This window comes from Camponotus vicinus, unplaced genomic scaffold, assembly GCF_025532165.1.
Source record: "Camponotus vicinus isolate PSW18456_S1 unplaced genomic scaffold, iyCamVici1.0 SCAF_8, whole genome shotgun sequence".
Classification (NCBI taxonomy): domain Eukaryota; kingdom Metazoa; phylum Arthropoda; class Insecta; order Hymenoptera; family Formicidae; genus Camponotus; species Camponotus vicinus.
In genome coordinates, this window is record NW_028141980.1 from 13594310 (window position 1) to 13616694 (window position 22385).

A 22385-nucleotide genomic window follows, 5' to 3' on the forward strand; every position below is an offset into this window, starting at 1 on the left:
TTCCTCTTCCCAATCGTGTGGTTCTAATGCCGCTTGTAAATTGTCGACGCGATTGCTGGAAACCGCGCTCGCCAGACCGCATTTAGCCGCGTAGAGAGCAGTCCTTCCCGCATCCTCTTTTAGGATTTTCGAAATCGTAGTCGGGACAAGCGCACCTGTGCGATCGCTCTCTGTTCTATTCTCTCGCTTGCGCATTCCTTTGAATGGAAACGGGCGAAATTTTAGAGGGCGAGGTAAATGTAAGACAAGCGTACGAACGCGTGAACGATTGGACTTTCTTATCCCTACAGCTCACCTTTATTTCGTCGATTACATTTTGCACCAACCGAATGTATGCACGTGTTAGAAAATTCCTCTTTTATTTATTATTATTATTTTTTTTGAGAAAATTATGATTTTGTCTTATATGGAAGACGAAAAAGTGATATTGAAATTAAAATTTACCCACGCTATTTCTCATGGAATCTCATTTTTCCAAATGCCCCTCGGACATGTTTCGATCCGTCGACATCTCACTTGGCTCCCGCGGCGAGAATGCATTCCAGTAGCGGGAACGTTTCCGTTCGCCCTATCGGAATCCGAAGACGCGCAACACGCATCTCGCGCATGGGAGATCGGTGCGAGATCGGTTTGGCCCGCGGCGCGAGCTGGCATTAAAAGTTTATAGTAGTAATTTGTATACCTTCGGAGGCTGACTCTCTTCGTCAGAGGAGGGATCGCCGAAGTCTCTCATGCTGGCTGCAGTTACGTGATAATGGACCAGTAGAATCTCCCTGCTATGCTCCTTCCCATAGACGCGATTTGGTGCATTTGGGACCGTGTTATCAGAAAAATATTGAGAATATTCCCAAATAAATTCTTCATTTATGAGGATTCTTTAGATATGGATATTTGATATTTTTTAATGCGAATTTTTATTAATAATTAGCTAGCATTATTAATATTAGCTAGAAATTTATTATGCTGATTGTTTATTAGAAATATTTATTTCTATTCAAATATTTTTTATATAGAAAAATTAGTGATTAATTTTAAATATACTTAATTTTAATAAAAAGTTTATTTTTCCAATTTGATTGCTAAAATATTCGTCATTGAGAGAGAATTTAAGAGAACTGTCCGATCGAAAAATCATCTTCGAGTTTATTGGAGCGCACGCCCCTGAAATTTTATGCAAATCCGACGATACATTCCGCGGCTTTAATTCCCGTAATCGTTGCGCATTTAATCAATATAAAAAGGAAAAGATGAGGGAGGGAAGAGAAAGGGACGATGGTCCAGCTCCTGTCGAAAATTCGGGGCCGTTCCAGCCAGCGGTCGTCGAGTCATACGAATGCACACACAGTGGCAGTGGCATTTGCACCTAACACACTCACGTCAAGGAGAACCGGATCGCCCGGCTTGAGGAGTGGTCCTTTTCGTGCAGTGTCAAGGTGCTGCCCGCGAGACTATCTCGAGATTAAAGTCCAGGATCACGGACGGATCCTGATACTCTGTAGTTACGCCAGTTAATTTTTTAAGATAATTTTTTCGCTATTTCAAACTTACAAAAGAATACATCATTAATCGACATATAGTTAAATCTTGAGAACATCCTGATAACATATACAAAGCAAATTAAGTTTTAATAATTTCAAGTTTATCAGGTAAATTAACTATAATCTTTTATTTTATTTAGATTAATTACATTTTGTCAAGAAATTTTAACTATTACTATTTAAAATAATATATGGTAGTCATATATTATATGATGTATAGATAATAATGTAAAAATTATTCTGAAAGAGTATATTAGTCTTCTTCGCGCATTCTTTCAATAATCTAGAGAGAACTAAATCGAGGAGACATTGATGGGAACATTGACTGGTGAAAATTTTCAATTCCAAGACCTCGGTTTCTGAAAATTTTAATAGACCCAAGTTTCACTCGTGGGAAAAATACACATGCTACCAACGTATGTTGTAAAAGTATTTTAACTAGCATTATGTCGCGATGTGTTTGCCTACGTTTACCTACATAGAGATGGACCAAGATGGCCCTTAAGTAGACAACTCTAGCATCCTTGTGTCTGACACAAGAAATAGAAAAATTCCGTTAAATTCTTATAAATTATTATATAAAAACATAATTATATTCTGTAATAAATTTTCTAATTCTAAAGTTACTCATTATATTATTACACGTACATATATTAATTAATAATTATTCATTAATCATATGTTATAAAAAATATCATTATATTGTTTTTATACATCAATAGTCGTTCATGCATGCTCATATATATGCGAAATATATTGATTTGTAATTAATGGCAAAGAACAAGTTATTTTTTATTTTTCTCCGGTGATATCATCTGCACTTTATGACTTTATTTACGCATGCTCGTAATGAGTTCCGCGCGCGCGAGAAGTAGCTAAAGTATTTTATCGGTACATATATTCGTGGAATATATAGGTGTTGTTGGTGTATATAAAGATCCGATCTTTTCAATAAGTAATGGACAGTAAAGGACGAACGGTGTATATGCTCTCCTTTTTATCGACTACACATATATATAGCAGCAACCTTCCTTTCGCTCTGTACCACCTTATTTTTATAGAGGGGGAAATCTTTAAAAAACACCGGGGAGTAGACGTACTTCCCGGTAGTGTGGAATTTTTAGCTATTAAATCCTCTTTCTTCCCTAGTATTGGAGGAGGACCCCGGGAACCATACAAGTATTACTTCCATGATCGCCTGTATCACCTATGCGCTTTTACCTTAACAAGGACACTTACTTATAAAGCAAATCAAAAAATTTAAAAATTTTCTGTCTTCTTTGTTAAATATTATTATGAATATATTATATATATGTTATTCTTCTCATGAAGAAATAACCTGCGCCCGTTAAAGAGTTTACGGCATTTCGATATCGAATTTGGGACGGTGAATAAAATGGCATCTCTCGAACGGCTGTCTTTCTCTCGTGGCGGATTCTATAGCGATCCATGGAGCATCAAGATTCCACGTCCCATCCTTCTCGGGCGGAGGCGATGAGAAAAAAATAAGCAAAAGGTAGTGAGGTTGTCCGATGAGGAACCTGGCGCCTACACGGTGCCTGGCACACCTGTGCCTGTCCGTCTCTCCCTCTCGCTCCTATTATTTCCCTTTTTCTCATCTCCGCCTCAGGCGCGGCGGTCTACCATGTCTTCTCTATTCTCTGTCTCTGCGCCGCGTTATATCGAGTTTCTTCTATACGGTGTTAAAGAATTACGTATACGAATTTCGTCAAGTAAAAAAAAATTCATGAATCTCTGAGAAAAAAAAGAATGAGAAAGAGAGCTTTCGTTTTTGACTTATAAAAAATTAAAGACGTTCAGCTGTCTTTTATAATAAATAAGAGACAAATTCTTGTTCTTCATGTAATCTCAAAGAGATGTTACTTAAACAAAATTAAAAAAAAACATAATCATTAAAGTAATTGATATTAAGAATGAATACCTATAAAAAACATAGCGTTAGATCTGATCTTTATGATTAAATTTTTGATTTCGTATTTTTGATTTTGATTAGTCGAAGAATCTAAACGATAATGCGCGTGATTTTTCAGCACCTTGTATATAATCCCATCTCTACTTCTATATCTTTCCAGTAGACTGAGCGGAGATCTTCAACTTATATCTTTTCGATCTACTTCAACGGTGGGCTGATGCTTACGTGCGGCGCAAAAGCCATTTCTTCGTCTGTAGCAGGCTTTAATCATCTAATGGGCTTCATGTTTTCTTTTCAGATTTGAAACATTATGATGGTCGTTCCTCTGAAATCGTCGCATCCCGTATTAACGGTTTCGTCCAGGTATTTGCCACCTGGTCGCGAGAGAGTACCAATTTAGCACTCCTACGTGACGGGGTCCGGGTCGTGTCGGCTTTACGATCGCTCCTCTCCTCTTCGTCCATGTCGTCTTCACATTCGAATTCGCCGACGAAAAGATTATCGTCATCTGTCGAGAGAGGATCAGTGTCTTCTTGTTTTTCATTTTACAACAGAATATAAAATCTTACAATAGCACATTTGTATTTTTTCATATGTGTATTTCCGAATTATTCAAAAGAAGAGACTTTCCTATTTCCAAAGATTCTATTTTTCTCGTTTACCATATCTTATTCTATTAATATTCCCTTTCTCCGAAATAAGTAGGGTAGATAATAGACAGTTATTCTCGAAGATGTCGAAATATAGCGGTTGCGCCTAAATCTGGAATAGGAGAGACCAAAAAAGAGAAAGGTTTTCGAGGAGGTAGATGGTATCGTTGAAAAAGGTCGAGCAACCGTTGGCGCATCAACAGGTGGGTATCGGGTGGCGGAATGAGAGTCGAATCGAAGCAAGGTGAGGCGAGGTGAGATGCACGCACACGCACTTACACAACGGTGTTCGAAATGGCTTTTCTCCGTGCGTGCGCGGCCGGAGCGATCGTATTTCATCTCTCGTACATACGCGGCACCGCTTATTTCTCACGTTCTTAAAGCCCGGCTACACGGCTTCCTGACTTACGGACCTCGGCGCGCCGCGAATAGCGGTGCAACGTCGACATCTTTACTCATACTAATCTCACAATCGGCAATACAAGTACCCCGAAGTATTGGAATTCAATTTTAGAACCATTTTTTAGAATTCTTTTCTCTCTCTTTTTTTTTGGTTCTTTGGAAAAAATGTGCGTATTTTAATTATGTAGTATCATTTTGCGTTAATTTGTTACAATAGAGGCATTTATATTCCTTTCCTTTAATAAAATTTATTTAACTTACAATTAAGTCTTGGAAAGAATTTACATCGAGTAGTAATTTTTAGTTAATTATAAAAAATATGAATCTTTTAATTTGTTAATAAGAGTACTTTCTGTATAAGTTAAATATGCAATTTATTGACATCATCAAAAGATAATTTATTTAATTTTCTGTTAAGCACTTTTTTTTAATCGTATTACCGCATTCATTCTCGACAACGTCGTCGCGATTGATAAATGTCTCACGGATAGTTTGAACAGCTCTTCGCGAGAGATCTCGCGATTACGAGAAGTATATCATACCGCGCGTCCCGTTCAGCAAAACGATTACCTGAAGAGAAAGAGGGACGTAAGCACTTGGAAGGAATCTACCACGCATCGGCTACCTCGATACGCGTTTTCGCGAAGTCGTAAATCAGTGACGCCGCGATTACGCACTCGCAGCCACGTAATTTATCTTTTAAGAAGGCTGCTATCGGACGAAGAGAAAGAGAGAAAGAGAAAAATAGAGAGGAGAGAGCGGAAAACGTCTCTTTGGTGATGGTGGGACCTCTTTCGACCCGGTTCGACGCGAGTGTTACAGGTGCGTCGGAGCCTGGGACCGGATCACTCGTTAAACACGCCACGGTGCACCTGCCGTGGCATCATTCATTGCCTTTATTTCCCTTTGCCCCCTTCTTCTCGCTGCTCTTCTTCTCTCATCCCTCTTCGACCGAGTCTCGATCTCGTTTTCTCTCCTTCTGCCATCATCCCTCGTCTCGCTTTTCGCTTGCGGAGAACCTTCGGCGATGCGTTCCAAAGGTACCGTCGCCCCTCTCGTCCATCTTCTCTCTCTTGCTCTCTTTTATTACCCACTATAGAAATTCAACGGTGTATAGACTTTCTCTCACCTTTGCGCGGGATTAACCCTCTGCGCACCCTCCACATTGCTTTTTGTTGCGCTATATATATTTATGTTTGTATGTGTATATATCTGTATATATATATATGTACATGTACATAGAAGAAGAAATTTCTTTAGAATTGAAAAATAGATATTTATCTATACGATATATACGTACATTAATATCGATGTATATTTTAATAATGATGATTTTAAGTCGTTTGGTTTTTCCTTGGAGAAAGTCTGACCAAAAATGGCCGCGTGTCGCGACTTTACAATTTTTGATCGAACGTCTTATAAATCAGAAACTTTTAATTAAAATTTTGTAAAAGTATATTTGACATTGTTCGGAAAAGACAGCGCCTTCCTGCATGTTTGAAAAATTTATGTTCAAATCTCGTGACAATTTTTTCAAACAAAGCGGAACGCATTGTTTACCATATATGAGTTTCGCAAATTAACGTTTAATGTTTTTCACATTCTTATGCACGCGTCCTTTTGTTACGAGCATAACAGATGTAGCAAAAAGCTTTACAGCTGTGATTGAGTAACAATTTCTAAACTATCAACAATATTCAATCGCGACAAAATGGATCTAGTTCATCTTTTACAGTGAAAATCTCTATTTTACTCTAAATGAAAGATAATCGCAATTTTCTCCGATATTGTCTTTTCTCGAAAATAATTCATCAAAGATTGACTGATTCTGCTAGTTTCGAGAAATATTTGAAAGCCTACCTTTACCTGAAATTTTTTCAGGTAAAGTTGGAGCACTCAAGATTTTACACCTTAAGATACTTTAAGATTTATTTTACCTCTGTTGTCTTTTATATACTTAGTAAACAAATATTTCGAAATTTTTTCGAGATAAAACTAGTTTAGATAGAACTTTTACAAGATAAAACTAGTTTAGATAGAATTTTTAGAACAAGATAACTAGTATTTTTACGACAAGATAACTAGTATTTTTTCTTTGATAAAAAGATTTGTTACTTTTAAGAAAGAATTATAAGATACGCACTTATACAAATATAAATGCTTTGCTTTTATATAGGAAAAAGCATTTTCTTGAAAGAGCTTTTAACTGCAGTCAGATTAGTTGTGCCCCGAGTAGTCTACCGTAAGCCAATCAGGTGCGATTGTCTATTCTTAGGCAGGTATGAGTTACAAAATATGCAACAAAATTTCTGATTGTTCCTGGATGTCAACCGACGCCTTGTATATCGAAAAGAATTTCTTATTGCTATGGCGAGATGTTGTAAAGAGTCTTAAAGATTTCTAGCCGACTGAATAGACGGATATTTATTGCGCAAGAAATTTTTCACTTACCTGATTCATGTGAGATTTATATAAAGAAAAAGTGGCCCTAAAAAGACAGGTGCTCTTTGAATTCTTTTAGAAACGTATACGATCTTATTCGTGATTAGAGAGAAATGGATATTTTCGATGCTAATGAGATTTTCGAAGATGTTGGGAAGCGGAATAATTAATGCATTTAGTTACATTGGATTAATCTGGCATGAATAATAATTATCAAAGCTATTTGGTAAATTTTTGGAGAAATACTTTCGAGAATTAATATTTTCTCATTCCAGTTTATTTGTAAAAAAAAATTATCTTTCCTTTTCATTCATATTTTTTTCTATATTATAAATTTATGATAAAATCTCTCAAAAATAGTCATTTTAAAAAGTTCTTTTTATTTTCAATGCTATCGTAATGATTTAAAGAAGAATAGATTTGAAAAAATTCGAACTGATTAAATCTTTAATAAGCAAAACCTGTGTGTTTCTTCTAAAGTTATACCTGAATAAAATCAAAATTACGTCGCTATCTCACGGCTCATTTTTCAAAATAGACAAGACAAAGCCAAGTCTGAATAGAATCGAATAAGGGCTCTTCAGGTATCATGGATAAAAGCCCGCACGAGAGTGTCCTCGGTCAGGATCTCGGCCGTTCATTTTCTCTCATTCTCTTTCAGAGAAGGAAAGAAAGAGAAATGGGCACCAAAGATGATGCGAGCTAGTAAACACAGGTGTTAAAGGAACTCTAGAGGGAAAACCAGTCCGCAGCTCGTTCCGATGACCCAGGTGGCGTGGCCATTGTGTGTATACCGATGTCACCGATATTCCAAATATACTTTTCCGCCTCATTGTCATAAGTTGTAAGCTATATAGTCTCCGATCCCACCGAGTGAGAGGGTGGGCCTTGGTCTTTTACCTGCGCGTTCCTCTCAGCTGCTTAATTAGCGATGCTACACGCAACTTATGTACTCGTCCGTCTCTCCTGGATACACAAAGAACGCGTACACACAAAGAGATTAGTTGGGCGTATTTTCTCTAACTTCATCGTTCATCTCGTAAAAATTATAAACGATCTTTCGGACGATTTTACCATGGAATATGCAAAATTCATTTTGCGAGACTCGACTGATCTCAGGAAACGAAGAGTCTGTAGAGAAGGAACGAAAGGGGACGCAACCTGATACTCTTCTACGCGATGGCACGTGTCTCGTTCCGCATAAAGAGAGCGAGCACGCACCAGCTGCGAAGATCGTTCTCCTACGTCGCGCAAAGTGCCGCCTCGTTTCGCAAATCATAACACGCATATATCTCGCTGAGTGCACGCCGCAGGGAGATGAGCTTATCTTTCGCGACTGTTTATGCGCGCCGAGAAATACCTGGGAACGTAATAATAGGCACTGTTCGATCGTCTGTTTTTTGTCGTGCGTTATTATCTCTAATGAAATATGCATCATTCAAGTCATTAGAGAGAGGAAGAGAGAGAGAGTCGTTATCATCATTATTATCGGCTTTGAATCATAGTGTGTAGGATTGATGACTGGCTCCTTTTGTTCATCCAATCCAATCGCAACGTCGTCCTTTAGATTATCTCGTTACATGTACCATGAAAATATCATTCGTAGATCTTCTAAAAAATAATTGCGATCCTTCCACAAGACGGAAAGGACCCGTAACGAGGAAACTTTGCGCAAACAAGATAATCTCAGCGGTGCTCCCATTGAATTGTTCCTGGAAACGAGCCTGGACGAGGACGAGAGGCATCAGTGAGAGGCAAGAGCCGCCAGGTAACGCACGTAGGAAGCAAAAAAATGGAGACTTTGCGAAGGCGTTTATCGCCGTCATGTGAACACGTTCGCCGATCAATGCTACCGGATGCCTGGAGCCATTTAAACGATCGTTGTGCCTCTCAGATTAATATTTTATATCCTTGAGAAGAAGGTGATTCGATAATGTTGTAGAGAAAATGGAAATGCAAGATTCAATTGGGCCTAAAATCACAATTAAAACAAAAAAAGTTGTCTTATGACATCAATTATTTCGAATTTTAATCGCTTAAAAATAAATTAAATCTTAATCCCTGAAATTTTAGAAGTTTCCATCTTATTTTTAGTGTGTATCTGTAATTTTTCCAATTTCTAAATTTATAAAGTCAGTTATTAAGTCTTTCTTTCTTCTTATGAGTAATTTATTATGAGATTTTGTTGTCTGAACGACCAAAGTACGGACGAAGATTTCTTTTTAATCCATCGAGGATCGGAACTCCTCCGCCTCGGCCGTCGCGATAATCGATAATCGAGTTATCTCCCATGGCTCATTGCCCTAATGGTCCTGTTTTCTCGTTAGCAAGCGGACGGTGGTTACCTCGTCGCGACGATGGCGAGATCTCGATCTTTGCGTTCGAAACAGGCCCGCAGCCAGCGGCCCGATCGATTCCGGGAAGGATATCTCGTAAATGTTAATTTACGGTCCGATGTCCCGGCGCGAGGTAACAGGGCTCACATTTATGGATGCGATATATATATGTATGTGTGTGTGTGTGTATGTGTGTGCATCTTTCCGATGTCCCTTCAATTCAACGCGCGAACGTTGTTGCGAGTGTGATTTACGCATCATTTGAGAAACGAGATCTTTAGGACATCGCGTGTTCATTCGCTAGTCCTTCGTCGATATTCAAGTTTCTCGCTGACTCAGATCCCGAGAGCGTTTGCCACAAATGCGGAAACATGCGTGACAGATCCGCCTCCTGCGAAATACGTGATCTCATAATTTCTTCATCCGAGCCGGCGATCATCTGTTCGAGCTTTGCGAGGTCATCCGCCGATATATGAATTGATGCGAATAAGCGATGCGGATTTTCCTTGGAAGGAAACTGACGTCAGTTCGTGAGATGCTGAGTTAAAGGTCGAATGTTTTACATCTACGTGATGTCTCATTTCTTCCGCTTCAAACTCTGTCACGTTGATTGTTTGCGTAATTTGACTCCAATTGACAAAATCTAGAACAGCTGAGAATAGTAATGATTCGAATTCGTTTTAATTTCGTTGGATTTTTTTGCGTGATTAAAAGATAAAATTCATAAAAATATTTAATTATTAACAAATTTGTTACGTTGAACATTGAAATAGTGGAAAAATCGACTAAAAAGAATATCAACTTTTATAAAAATTTTTTAAATATTTTCTTTTTTTTTTTTTGAAGAAAATAAATTAATGAAATCGTACGTGGCCAATGCACGTACGTCGCAACCATAGCCATAAAATAGGACGCTTTACGAGAAACTGATTGGCTATTACTAAGTGCAAATGTCAGGTGCAATTGTGAAAATCGTAAAATTATGTCAAGTCTCGTGTGTATCGGTATCAAAATAATAATTCATACGTTTCGCGCGTCGCCAGATCCGAGCTGTTATTTTCATTGCGCCACGTCCAGATGTGAACGCTAAACGCGGTGACTAATGCAATTTCATGCTTTCTGGCAATCGGTATCGTTTAAGTCGTTATACTGGGTGTCCCAGAACTGTGGCCGCTCTTTTTATTCATAAATTTTTTTGGCGCAATCTGAATATCGCTGCAATAATTAATATTTAATTAAATATATGACGGTATCCATATTTCGTAATGAGTCCAATTCTTTTTATCGTTTCTCTAAAACAATCAAATATCAGAGAATAAAGGGCGTATGATATTTCGCATCGTACAAATATTATTTCTCTGACAAAAGGCTATTAAGATCACATAAAGCTCAGCATGGATCTTTAGGATCAAGAGAATTTTAAATCATATTTACTTTGACATCAGCATCAATTGCTGGTCGCGTATGAACTTGTGCTCTATTATTGTGGCTATGGAAACGCGATACTCGGTTCCAATGTCTCTTCGCGCGAAAAACGGACTGTGCGAGAAGCTGCAAGAGCGATAGGAGAGATATGGAAAAGAGGGAGAGAGAGAAAAAGAGAGAAGAGAGAAAGACAGAAAAAAAGAGAAGTTGCTGAGAGGGCGATGTTGCGAGAATGGGTCGGGGCCTGCGACCGGCCAGCGTAAAAGATTACGAGGCACGACATCTGGCGCCACACGCACATATGCGTGCACACGTACGTGCCATGTGGTTTATATGCCGAGAGCTCGCAGAGATCTCGCCCACGTTTACAACCCGGTAGCCGAGAGAAGGCGAGCCACGCCGAGTAGATTCGCTCTTTGGAACGGTACTCGCGCGAGTGCTTTATGGTTTGCCGTATAAGCGTAAATAATTATGTGCACGTTTCTTGAAACAAATCTAACATGATTTCGTTCCGTGCGTAAGCAATGAAAGGATAGAACAGCAGTAGGAATTGAGAAATTATTAAATTAAATTATTATGGATATTATTATGGAATAATTATTATGGATGTATTTTATGGAAGATATAGATTTGAGAATATTTATATATATATATATATATATATATATATATATATATATATATATACAGATTCTAGAATGTATTAATTAATAAATTATTATTTAAAAAATAACATTGACAAAATAGATAATTATAATAATAATTATCTATTTTATATATATGTATATATTATATATAAAATAGATTAATTAATAGACAATTCACTATCTATTATACATCAATGATTATTTACGGTTTGCTACATCGATCAATGGTTTTTTATTGCTGCATCCATTCTATTATCTGTTTGGAAAGATTTTTATAATTTACATAAATCCCGAAATAGAATCTGTACGAGACTGTAAAAATATGTCAGATACTGTGACTATCGATTATGGTAAATAATATATCATCATTGCATTTTTATCTGACTGAGTGGTTGACGATGTAAATTTGTTCTTTTTTTGCTTTCTTTTTTAGCAGTAGGATCTATATTGCTGTTAGTTGTCGAGATTGTCGCGTCACTTGCGGGACATTTGTCAGAAACTCAAAGCTAGCTCTCGCGGCGGCAGCGTTGAGCGCTTCGAAATGCTCTAATTATATATTCACACAACGCCAGAGAAACCCGGACCATTTCTATTCCACCCGCGGAACACCTGCACGCATTTGTCTGGTCGCGTGGTCATGCGCGAAGAGTGCCACACAACGACGACGACGACGACGACGAAGACCAAGACGACGACGACGACGACGACAACGACGTCGTGACGCGCCACCGCGATTCACAAAACAAGGACGCGGCACGAGACGACGCCGCGGCGCCGACATTCAGCTGGCATCCCTGTCATCCGTTGACACGTACCGGAGTCGCATCTCCGCGAATTCCGTGCTATCTCGATTGCGTCGACTGCATTTCTGCATCGTCGCTCGCCGCGACGTCGTTTTCCACCGTTGATTTTGGCGCGATGAAAACGAATACTGCAATTTTGTATCGAGTTACGCGTTAACACCTTTCTCGAGAGAGAAAGAAATGGGGAGAGAAAGTGTGTTAGTAAAGATGTTTATTAATTTGAGGAAATTATAATAAATTTTAACCTTTAAATTATTTTGTTGAGAAAATATTAATTCCAAATTAGTAAAAGAATTTGTCATCAAGAGAATGGTAATTGTTCCAGATATTGAGCAATCTTTTATATGCATTCATAATTTATTTATTTTATACTTTATGTTTATAACCATCCTAATTTTTTGCCAAACATCTTTCTTAATCTTTTTAATTAAAATGAATATGCTTTAGTAATTTTCAAAAATTCCTGTTGCTAAAATTTCCCTCTTGTAGTGACATTGGAGTTGCACTTTATTAGGATTAAGAACATTAAATATTTAAAATTAGGAGAGAGTGTTTCTTCCGCGAGTACTATTTTCAGGGTAAGTCAATCCGTTTTCATCGCCGCGTTGTTATTTCGCGCCAGCTGACCACGAGGTATCCTAGAATCCGTCGGTTCGCGGTATTCTCAGACCGTCTTGTCGTCCCGCGGAGTCTTTTCTCTCGTGTGCGTCGCGTCGTCTCCCTCGAAACGTTCTAATTCCGTAGACACGTGCCCGGATGGAAACAGATGTACCCGCTCCTCCTCCGCGCTCGCGCGCGCAAGCCGCCCGTCTCTCGTCGTATAAATACATCGGTGGGCTAGTCGTTGAATCGTGACCGGGTATGTCGGTCCCTGCCAGTGCCGTACTTAGCCGTACGACAGTGATATAAAGTTACCGGCGTGTGGCTGGCGCCATACTGGCCGAACATTCGCGGCATTCGCCGTCCGGTGACACGAATTCGACGCTGTAAATATTTCTTCGCGCGGGACCACATCTACGCGAAAACAACAATACTTTGGATAAAATATAATCGATGCTCGCGACGTCGATTAATTTTAACCGTGGACCAAATGGACTCCATTAGCTGCGATCTATCTTGCGTCACGTACAGATAGAGTTTTATAGCAGATGTAACGGAGATATATTGCATGGAGTTTATGTCTCATCCCTCGAGATATTTTCTAGGTTGAGAGAATAAATTTAAGATTGCGTGAAACTGGAGGGAGAGAATCGAAACTCTTCTTTTTATTTTATCTACGTAACGTTGCCTCACGAAAAACCTTACATTAAAACCTTACGTAAAAATAACGCCTTTTATGATTAATATTAATTGCGACATTATTTTGGGGTTGAATTATTCACTGACTGCGTCTGCCTCCGGAGATCTTGTTTGCAGACGGAACAGAGCGTCTCGCTATTAAGAAGTCCGAACAGCGCAAGGCATTCCCCGCAAACACGGTTGCGTACTCTGCCTCGGGAATGTGGGTTGGTAGATAGCTAAGTAGAGATAGTTAGATGACTGAGTAGGTAGGTAGGTGGATAGTCTCGATGTAACCTCTGCGCTCGTGTTGCATTATTATGCATCGCGCAAGCGAATGCAGTGCGGTCTCGCACGTCTGGATCGAGGAACAGGACGAATCCTAGAAACAGAGACTCGACTAGAAGGAAGGAAGTAGCGTCTCCTCGTCCCGATGTTGGTATGGAATAACCCAGACATAACGCGGTTTAGTCTCTCCTCTCTTTTTGCCCGCTCGACCACATATTCTCGTCATCATTGATGTTCTACTGTCGCCGTAAACACATAAGAAACCACATGCGATGACCCGATTCCTCGAAAGAGGTCAGACGACACCTGTCACACGAAACACTTGGTCGTATCTTTATTTGACGTATCTATATTCGCACGGACAGTCACGAAGCAATTCTTTTTTTCGAGAGCGAAAGTAAGAAAATGTTGCGTGAACGCATCTTCTTTTATCTTCTTCTTCCTTGTTGTATTGAATGAGTCATACGAGTAAATGATTGACTTCATTATTCATGAACTAGTAGCGAAACCCGGAATACACGTGCTAGCCATGTACTGTCGAAATTTCCCAGAGAAACATGATTCTTTGTCAAAGTTAACATGTGACTTTAAATTTACATATTGAAGAATACGATGTTTATTTTGCTAAAATTATTACGAGAAATATTAGATTTCGAAATTAAATTTAATAGTGCAAAGTTATGAAATGCATTTGCTGTGAATCAATAGTGAATGTAGATCATCGAAAATAATACTTTAAATAGTTATATTAGGTAAAATATTTTAAAGTTTGATTTTTTCGCAAAAATAATAGATGCAGATTAGAATTAATACAATTTAATTATTTTATTTCGTAATCATTTAAAATATAAGAAATAGTTTTTGTACACACACAAGTATATATATTTTTTGTTTTCTATATTCTCTATTTTATGTCCATTTTTAGGACACATGTACAAACGATTCACGATGGAATCACGTGGATGTAATTTTATAGTTCGCGGCATACATTTCTTGCGGCGTAACGTCACTTAACGCGATGCACGGAACATAAGTCGGATCAGCTCGCCCGCGCGTGACGCACAGATGCGTACGCATGTACGTATATACATGTATATGCGTATAAAGGCGTGCATCTGTGCGAAAGGGCGACGAGATGCGAAATGCGCGTGTGGCGCCAATGGCGGTGAATGCAACGCGACCGGGACTCGAGCTGAGCCGGCTGCGGAATGCAGTTTCGAGCCAAACTCAGAGGCAGTCTCCTCTCTCGGCTACTGTGCGTAGAAACAAGAATGAAAGAAAGAAGAGGAGAGGAGGAAGCCGCGGGGGAGAGAAAGAGCTGGATGGAGGGAACGGGTCCCGCCGAGAGCCGGGGCCCTTTATCATCGCGGATGCGAAACGAGACGTCGAAGCGCGCCGCGTCGGGAAGATACGATCCACCTTCCAGCCATCAAACTGATGAAGCTGAGATACGCTTTACTTTCAGTACCTGGGTACTGTAGGTAGATCGAGACAAGATGCTTCTAGGTAAAATGTATTTAATTATAAAAATAAAGAAAAGTTACTACTAAGTGTTTTATCTCGTCAGCTGCAGCATCATTCTTGTAAATAAGTACTAATTAGTGCTTACTACTTACTTTTGGTAATACTGCTTTGTTATCAAAATAAGAATTCATTTTACAAATTGAAAAAAGTATTAGCATTTATGTGATGGCAGATTTTAAAATCCATGGCATCAGAGAAGAAGAAGGAAATTTATCGACGCGTCAGATTTTGATAATTATTAATAATCGAAAAAATATGCATAGTAATAATTAAAATTGTTAGAAATTCCAGAATAATTAAGCATGGGTTTTTCGAAATGTATTTTTCGCTTGTGAGAAACGGAAACTATCTTTTACTGCCAAGAATTGACGACTAGACATTAATCTAACTTTTTGAGCGCCTAGAGATAATAATCTTGAAATTCTCATCGCGATTTGATTAACAAGTAAGCAGTAATGATACAAAAAAGGGGGAGAGTGAGGAGAGAGAAAGAAACGGAGAGGCGCCGACGAGCCTTTCCACCGGCCCGGCAGGTTCACTTTTTGCGGCGGGCAGGTAGAGGCGTTTCTACGGCATGTCTCTCCTGGGCTCGATGCACCCGATGTCATGACGCCGTGCGGAATGATGCAGACGGGTAGCAAAACCCTACGAGAGGGAAGGAGCCGTTAATTCGAGCCGAGAAAGAGTCGGCCAGGTTCGAGTTCACGAGCCGCGCGCTTTAATTACTTCTTTCGCACGACGTCGTTAATGATGCCGCGATTATGATTGGGCTTTTATGGCCATTGAATGAGGCTCGGCCTCTCTCTTTTTCCTTTTCTCTTCTTTCGTTTCTCCAAAAGTAAATCATGGAAAAAAAGCTTTCCTTCTTCGTCTCTTTTTCCCCTCGTCGTCCAGTTTCTAATATCTTGAAAATCGTTTCATCTGTAAAGAAATTACTTTTTTTTTACAATTTGAGATAGTTGTTAAAATTTAGAGATGTATGTATGGCCGTCCATAAATACATCAACATATAAATGACGAATAAAATGTGATTCGTCTCTGGCAAAGTTCAAATTAATAAGGAAATAAAAATAATAAATGTGATATTAATAAATATGAATTAAAATAGAAAGGGAAAGAGATTCGATTTGCAGAATTAATTTTTTTGTACATTGATAATATATAAAACCTTCCTTGGTTAAAAAGAAACTAATATGTAAAAGATAGTATCGAACTACGTTATAGTTATCGAGAATGCTTCTTGCAAACAATCCGAGCTCGGTGAAACGCATACTCTCTCCGTCTTTTTCCCACAACCGTAGGTTGGGGCAGCAGTCGGGAGTAAAAATATAGACGAGAATTTTCTGTCCGAGATTAAAAACATTTTATTTCTATTTCTAGTCCCTTTATGTGTGCATATACACTGTAATCGCAGAAACGAGCTGATTAACTGGATTGCTACTCGTGATCGTTCCGGCTGTCCTTTCTGTTTATATGGATTTATGGGACTTATGTTCAGAGCGACCGCCATGTGAGACAAGCCGCTCGTTCGTTTGCGTAATGCGAAACGGTTGACTAGTAGCCTTTTGGTTTGCATACCATATGGTAACAGCCAGGCAGCGAATCACAACCTCGTGCTGCGTCGGCCGCAAACGAGATCCCTTTTTATGTAGGATTTCTTTTTTCCATTCTTCCTCTCTCCTGCTGTTTTTGCGCGTCGAAGAGAGGGTAAGAAACTCGAACGAACTTTCGGGAATAATCACGCTTCGCTTCTAATTATTGTATGGTTGCTACATGGTTGTTTAGCACATAAATACAAAGTGCCTAAAGCATCGATATTAATAATTATATTAACATTTAGAAGAAATTCTACAAGAAATTAGCAGATTTATTTATCAAATCTAATTCAAAATAATCTAATTATTTAAGAATAAGAATTATAAAAAAATATTTAAGAATATTATTTAATTATTTAATAAAAATTATTTAATTATTTAATAAAAAATTATTTAAGAATAAGAATTTTTTTATATTTTATTTTTGTAATAGTTTTCCTAAATTTAGTCACTACTAAAAGGATTTATTTAATCTCTTATAAAAGATATCAAATGGTATAACGTGTATATCGGTGAAAAGAGAAGGGAAGACAAGAATTCAATTGGCTATTTCGCAGACTAGAAACTTCAATCCCACGAAATATATTCCTGTCAGTCTCTTCTTAATTTATCTATTTCTTGCAGAGTGAACTACATCGCGCTAATCACTGTACACGCGAAGAGGGCTTTGATTATCGACCCGCGGGACGTGTAATTGGTCGGGGAGATCGTTAGCGCTTGTACAAGAGTCGAGAGACCGGTAATTTCTTTCGCGATCGCTCGTGAATTATTGCGCCTTCATAGAGTTGAGTCTCGCGTCGTAGTCGTCTTAATACGACGTGGTCGTGGAATCACACCCGAGCGGCGCAGAAGGACGTTTCCGGTGTTTAGGAGGATCATTTTGGCCTCTGGTAATCACCACCTGCCACCGCTAATTGCCAGCATTTGGACCGCCCCGAGTGTCCGATGCGTTTCGACGATAATATTTGTCCGACACCAGCTTCCCGCGCCGATAGCTCACTGGATCCTCACCTGTAATCCCCTCGCTATTAAGCATACAATGTTAAATTTTAATCCATCTTCACGAAATTTTATATGTTAAAGAGAGAGCATGAAATTAAAATTTTTTAATTTTTTAATAAACTTGGATAATTTACAATACCGTCACTCACGACAAAATTTCTTGTGAAAAAATTATAAAAATAACAATAATTTATACACCAAAAATATCGTGTAAAACTCGATAATAAAACATATGAAGATTTTATTTAAAATATAATCTTGTATAAATTCTTACAAAATTATTGATATTTTGTAAGCAATTATTTGTAGTAATAGCATTACTTTGTTTAGTGAAAAGCGCTTGTTTAGAAACAACGCATTATGTTACATTTAAAAATGTTTTAGAAAAGCGCCGGTTGACACGCATCAAATATCGTGTAACGCGTTTCTCGTCCCGCAGGGATGTTAATTGGCGTCACCGCTCGTCCGTGAAACGTGGAGTGAATATCGAACGACCGACCGATCCGATCTCGCACCTGCAACGTGCCCATTAAAGGATCTATCTATTCATTTTCAAGTGTTAAAGCATATTTTAAGGAGAATTTTCAGTGGATGAGAAGATACGTCTCTCGTCTATTCTCTTATCATTTTTTTCCAACTTGCTTCATCTGTCTTATATATTATATTATATTATTATTATATGTGCTTTTACATTACCCCTACAAAATAATAAGAATATATATATCTAACTGAACATCTATTTATCTATTTGTTTATGTATTCAGTAAATAAAATGTAATTTTATTTTATTTCTGTGATAATTGATTTTAGTGATTTCTTGGGCGAATTTTAGCATCGATCTTTCTCAAGATATCTTGAAGCATAGCTTGTCGATCGTGTCGATTTCGAATCGATTTGTGGCGAGGGCGTTTTCAGACAGCCGAATGGTAATTATTTTCGGCGGACCATTTGTCGAGCCGCACGCGCCCATTCCTTGTCTCAATTCGCGATCATTAACATCTCTATCTGCCGATCTACGAGCGCGACTCCACGATGCATCAGGTGCACAATGCGGGTAAGGGAGCGGAGAGAGCGGCAGAAGAAGGCACCAGGGTAGGAGAGGCACATCGCGCGAACGGACGCTCGTACGCATAGACAGACAGGTGGATATGTGTATGTATCCGTGTATACGTTCACGTTCGCGAGTGCAAACAGCCGGAATGCTTAAGCACGCGCCGGAACCGGAAGCTGCTGGGTGAGCACGCGAGCAGCGCTGCACTTCGTGCACCGTCAGGTGCCACGGCGCAGGAAATTAGGGTGAAACGTTTCGCGATAGAGGGAGAGAAAAGGGGGAGCGAAGGGGGGATAAAGCACACGGACACGACAGCGAAATTTGCATTAACAAGCCTGCCAGGGCAAACGCGCGTTACTTCGCAACAGCGAATTGATCTGCGATCTCGAAAGTCGCGGCTCTCACGTGTATCCAGGTGCGTTTAATTATAGCTCGATAAAGTGTCATTGCGATGAGTTATATATTTTTGAATGGATGTTTTCAGCATGAAAATACAGAATATATAACGATTGTTATATGAAGCCTATGTGAAGTTCAGTTAAAATCGAAATTCCATTATTTCTGAAATTCTATTAATTTATCTGAATGATTATTTTCACTGAATAACTGATAATTAATTAAAAAGCTTTAATTTGCGTTAAATTTTATTAATACTCAATATTTTAGCTCTGAATGGAATTGATATAACTACACATGTTCGCAGTTAATTAACTTTATGGAGGATATAAACGCAATATATTTAATTCAATGTAACTGTAGCTTCATCGTAAAAGTCAATATTGAATAAGTATCAAACTGGAAATGGCGCAAGAAACACCAGCTGCCATTCATAATAAACTTTTTCTTATAAAAATTAACGTACTCAGATCATTGATGCGCATATTTCTTACAGATCATTTACACGTGGCGTTTTCTCGATAGCGTCTCAGGTAGATCTCGAATTGGTTCCCGGTGTAAACACCTGTATGCTTAATAATCGGGCATTTCTGCCCGATTATCGAATGTCGGACGCTTTCGTTGCGCCTAATTTCGCACACTCTCTTTCCTTGTTTCGCCATTACGTTACATCGCTTAAGAGTGCACGTACAGGTGTTGCCTTTTAATTTTCAGAAGGTGTACAGAAGCAAGTATCGTTTACGCGGCAGTTGTTTTCGCATCGAGAACATGTATTTTCTTTTTTATAAAAAATCTTATACAAAGATAAAAAATATAAAAACATGAATATATAAAATTATTAACAGAAAAATATGAAAAAAATCTGGAAAGAGAGAGAGCATTCATGAATTATATCTACCATAATGATTAATTATTGTTTTCACATAATAATTATTTATATATAACATATATTAATTAACATATAATATATTTGATAAAAATAAATCAAAATTTAAAATAAAATAGAAATAAAAATTGAAATAAAATAGTTTAAAGTTGTACATTAAAAATTATATATTGAAAATTAAATTAAGCAAATTAGTATTTGATTTTAAGAAAAGTTTAAAAATCTTTTAATGGATATCTTATGATTATAAGCGTTTAACAATTTTAATAAACGATTATAAAGTTCATCGCTCATTTGACATATACAATCTGACTGAAATGACATTTATCATCTGCCCCTATTACGTTTAAATGTGATCATAATGTCGTATATATGTTTAAAATGAAGAGGGAATATCTCGTCGATCATAGGAGCAGATTGCACGACCCACACTCGGAATGATACTACGATATCGCGTGTATCGATCCGTCATAAATCCCCTCGAGTACACGCCGCGGACTCGAAATTATTCGACGTTTTAATGGTTCGGCCCGGGCACGATATCGATGCCGGTGAACATCGGCCGGATGTGGGTCAGATGTCATGTGGGCGACCCCTATAAACGGCGCCGATCGTCACACATAAAAGCCACAAATGCGATGGTATGGTGAGCCGAAAAACCGCGTTGCTTGTGCCGTATACACGGGTGCGCGTGTTACTCGTCGCAGGTGAACACGAGCGAGCTTCACCTGGCGCGTGCCAACTGTCTAATTAATGACAATCGCACGAGGGCGCGCCGCGTGCGACGAAGATCGTCGCCTCTATTCGTACATACGCGTACAATTTGGCTACCTGTGCACATAGTAATGCCCAGTTTCGGCTTATCGATCGGCTTAAGATGTCTCGAGATATTGGCAAATTAGCCGGTTCTAGAAAGAGAAAGACGCGTGGGGACGCGTAAGGATTATATAGCACGAATTTGAGAATTGCACGAGCGTCTCGTTTTTTCACACGCAAATCAACACCGAGTGGTTTGAAACGATTTTTGGGTTAAACTAAATTAAAAAATTGTAAACATCAAAGAGAGTTCATCAAAGAGTATATTTTCGTGCAAATATTAAATTCATGTGTAAATAAAAAATATAAATGTTTGATATATGTTAAAAAATATTGAATCGTTTAATGCATATTTTCAATTCGTCTCCTGTTTTTGACTAGTTTTTAATTTTTATATCTCAGAAAAATTTATTTTTTAATTTATTTGATAAAATAATGTTTTCGAATGACACACGTGTTCTCGATGTCTCTTTTCAATTTCTTTTATTTTTTATTTCTCATATTCGGTTTAAAAAATGAAAATAAAAAAATGTATATATGTTTAAATGTATATATTTAAATTAGATTTATATATTTAAATCACAATATGTAATTTAAATCAGAATTAAATAAATTAAGAAAATTAGTACTTAACTTTGATAGGAATATGATTTAGGTTTTAATTGCCGATATATTTCATATGGTTATTTATTTTGACAAAAAAATCAATTTAAAACGTTATTTAATTAATTTTATTTATTTAAAATTTTGATTTATTTATTTAAAAAATACCGTATACGAATGACGAATTTTTGATTTTTTATATGACTTTTCAGTTTCCATGCTGCTGTAATTTTCGCTTGTTTAGTTTGCTATCCCATCAGTGTCCGCAAATAATATTTATAGGCGACGATTTTTTTTTATTTTCGCGAGACGCGTTTTCGTTTGGTAGTACGAGTTACACGATCGATTCGATCGAATTGATCATGCATATCGATCGCCGACATGCATCGTACCCCCGCGAGCGGTTGGTAGGCGGAGATGAACCTGTAATGCGCTCGAGAGCGTGGGACCGCTATGCGGGAAAAGTGCGGTCTTCCTCGCGGATGAGATCGCGCGGAGCTACCGCGTGGTTAGACTGCCTCTTAGGTCCGACACGAGAACTCTTTGCGCCTGGTGCGAGGAACTTATAAGAGCTTTGTGCCTCAACGAGAACATATAACAACAGCATAACAGAATGCAACATCTGTTCGCGCTAATTCTTTTGTCTTCAATTATACCTTAAAATATTTTAAACTACTTTTATTACTATTTATAGTGAAAGATCTTTATACATGATTATGTAATTCATCATATATAATTATATGAAACGTTTGAATTATTCTAGATAAGGA

At 38.1% G+C, this 22385-nt stretch overlaps 1 long non-coding RNA gene across 2 annotated transcripts in view; it reads left to right on the forward strand.

The window, feature by feature from the left end:
- LOC145976438 (uncharacterized) overlaps window positions 1–22385 on the forward strand; it is a 95100-nt gene that overhangs the window by 45552 nt on the left and 27163 nt on the right. Inside the window, exon 3 of one of the 2 annotated variants that reach the window (XR_014440233.1) lies at window positions 17486–18173. The exons of the other annotated variant lie outside the window; for it this stretch is intronic. This is a non-coding gene — a long non-coding RNA (uncharacterized LOC145976438). Of the gene's footprint in view, window positions 1–17485; window positions 18174–22385 lie in introns of those variants that run through there. 2 annotated transcript variants of the gene reach the window in all.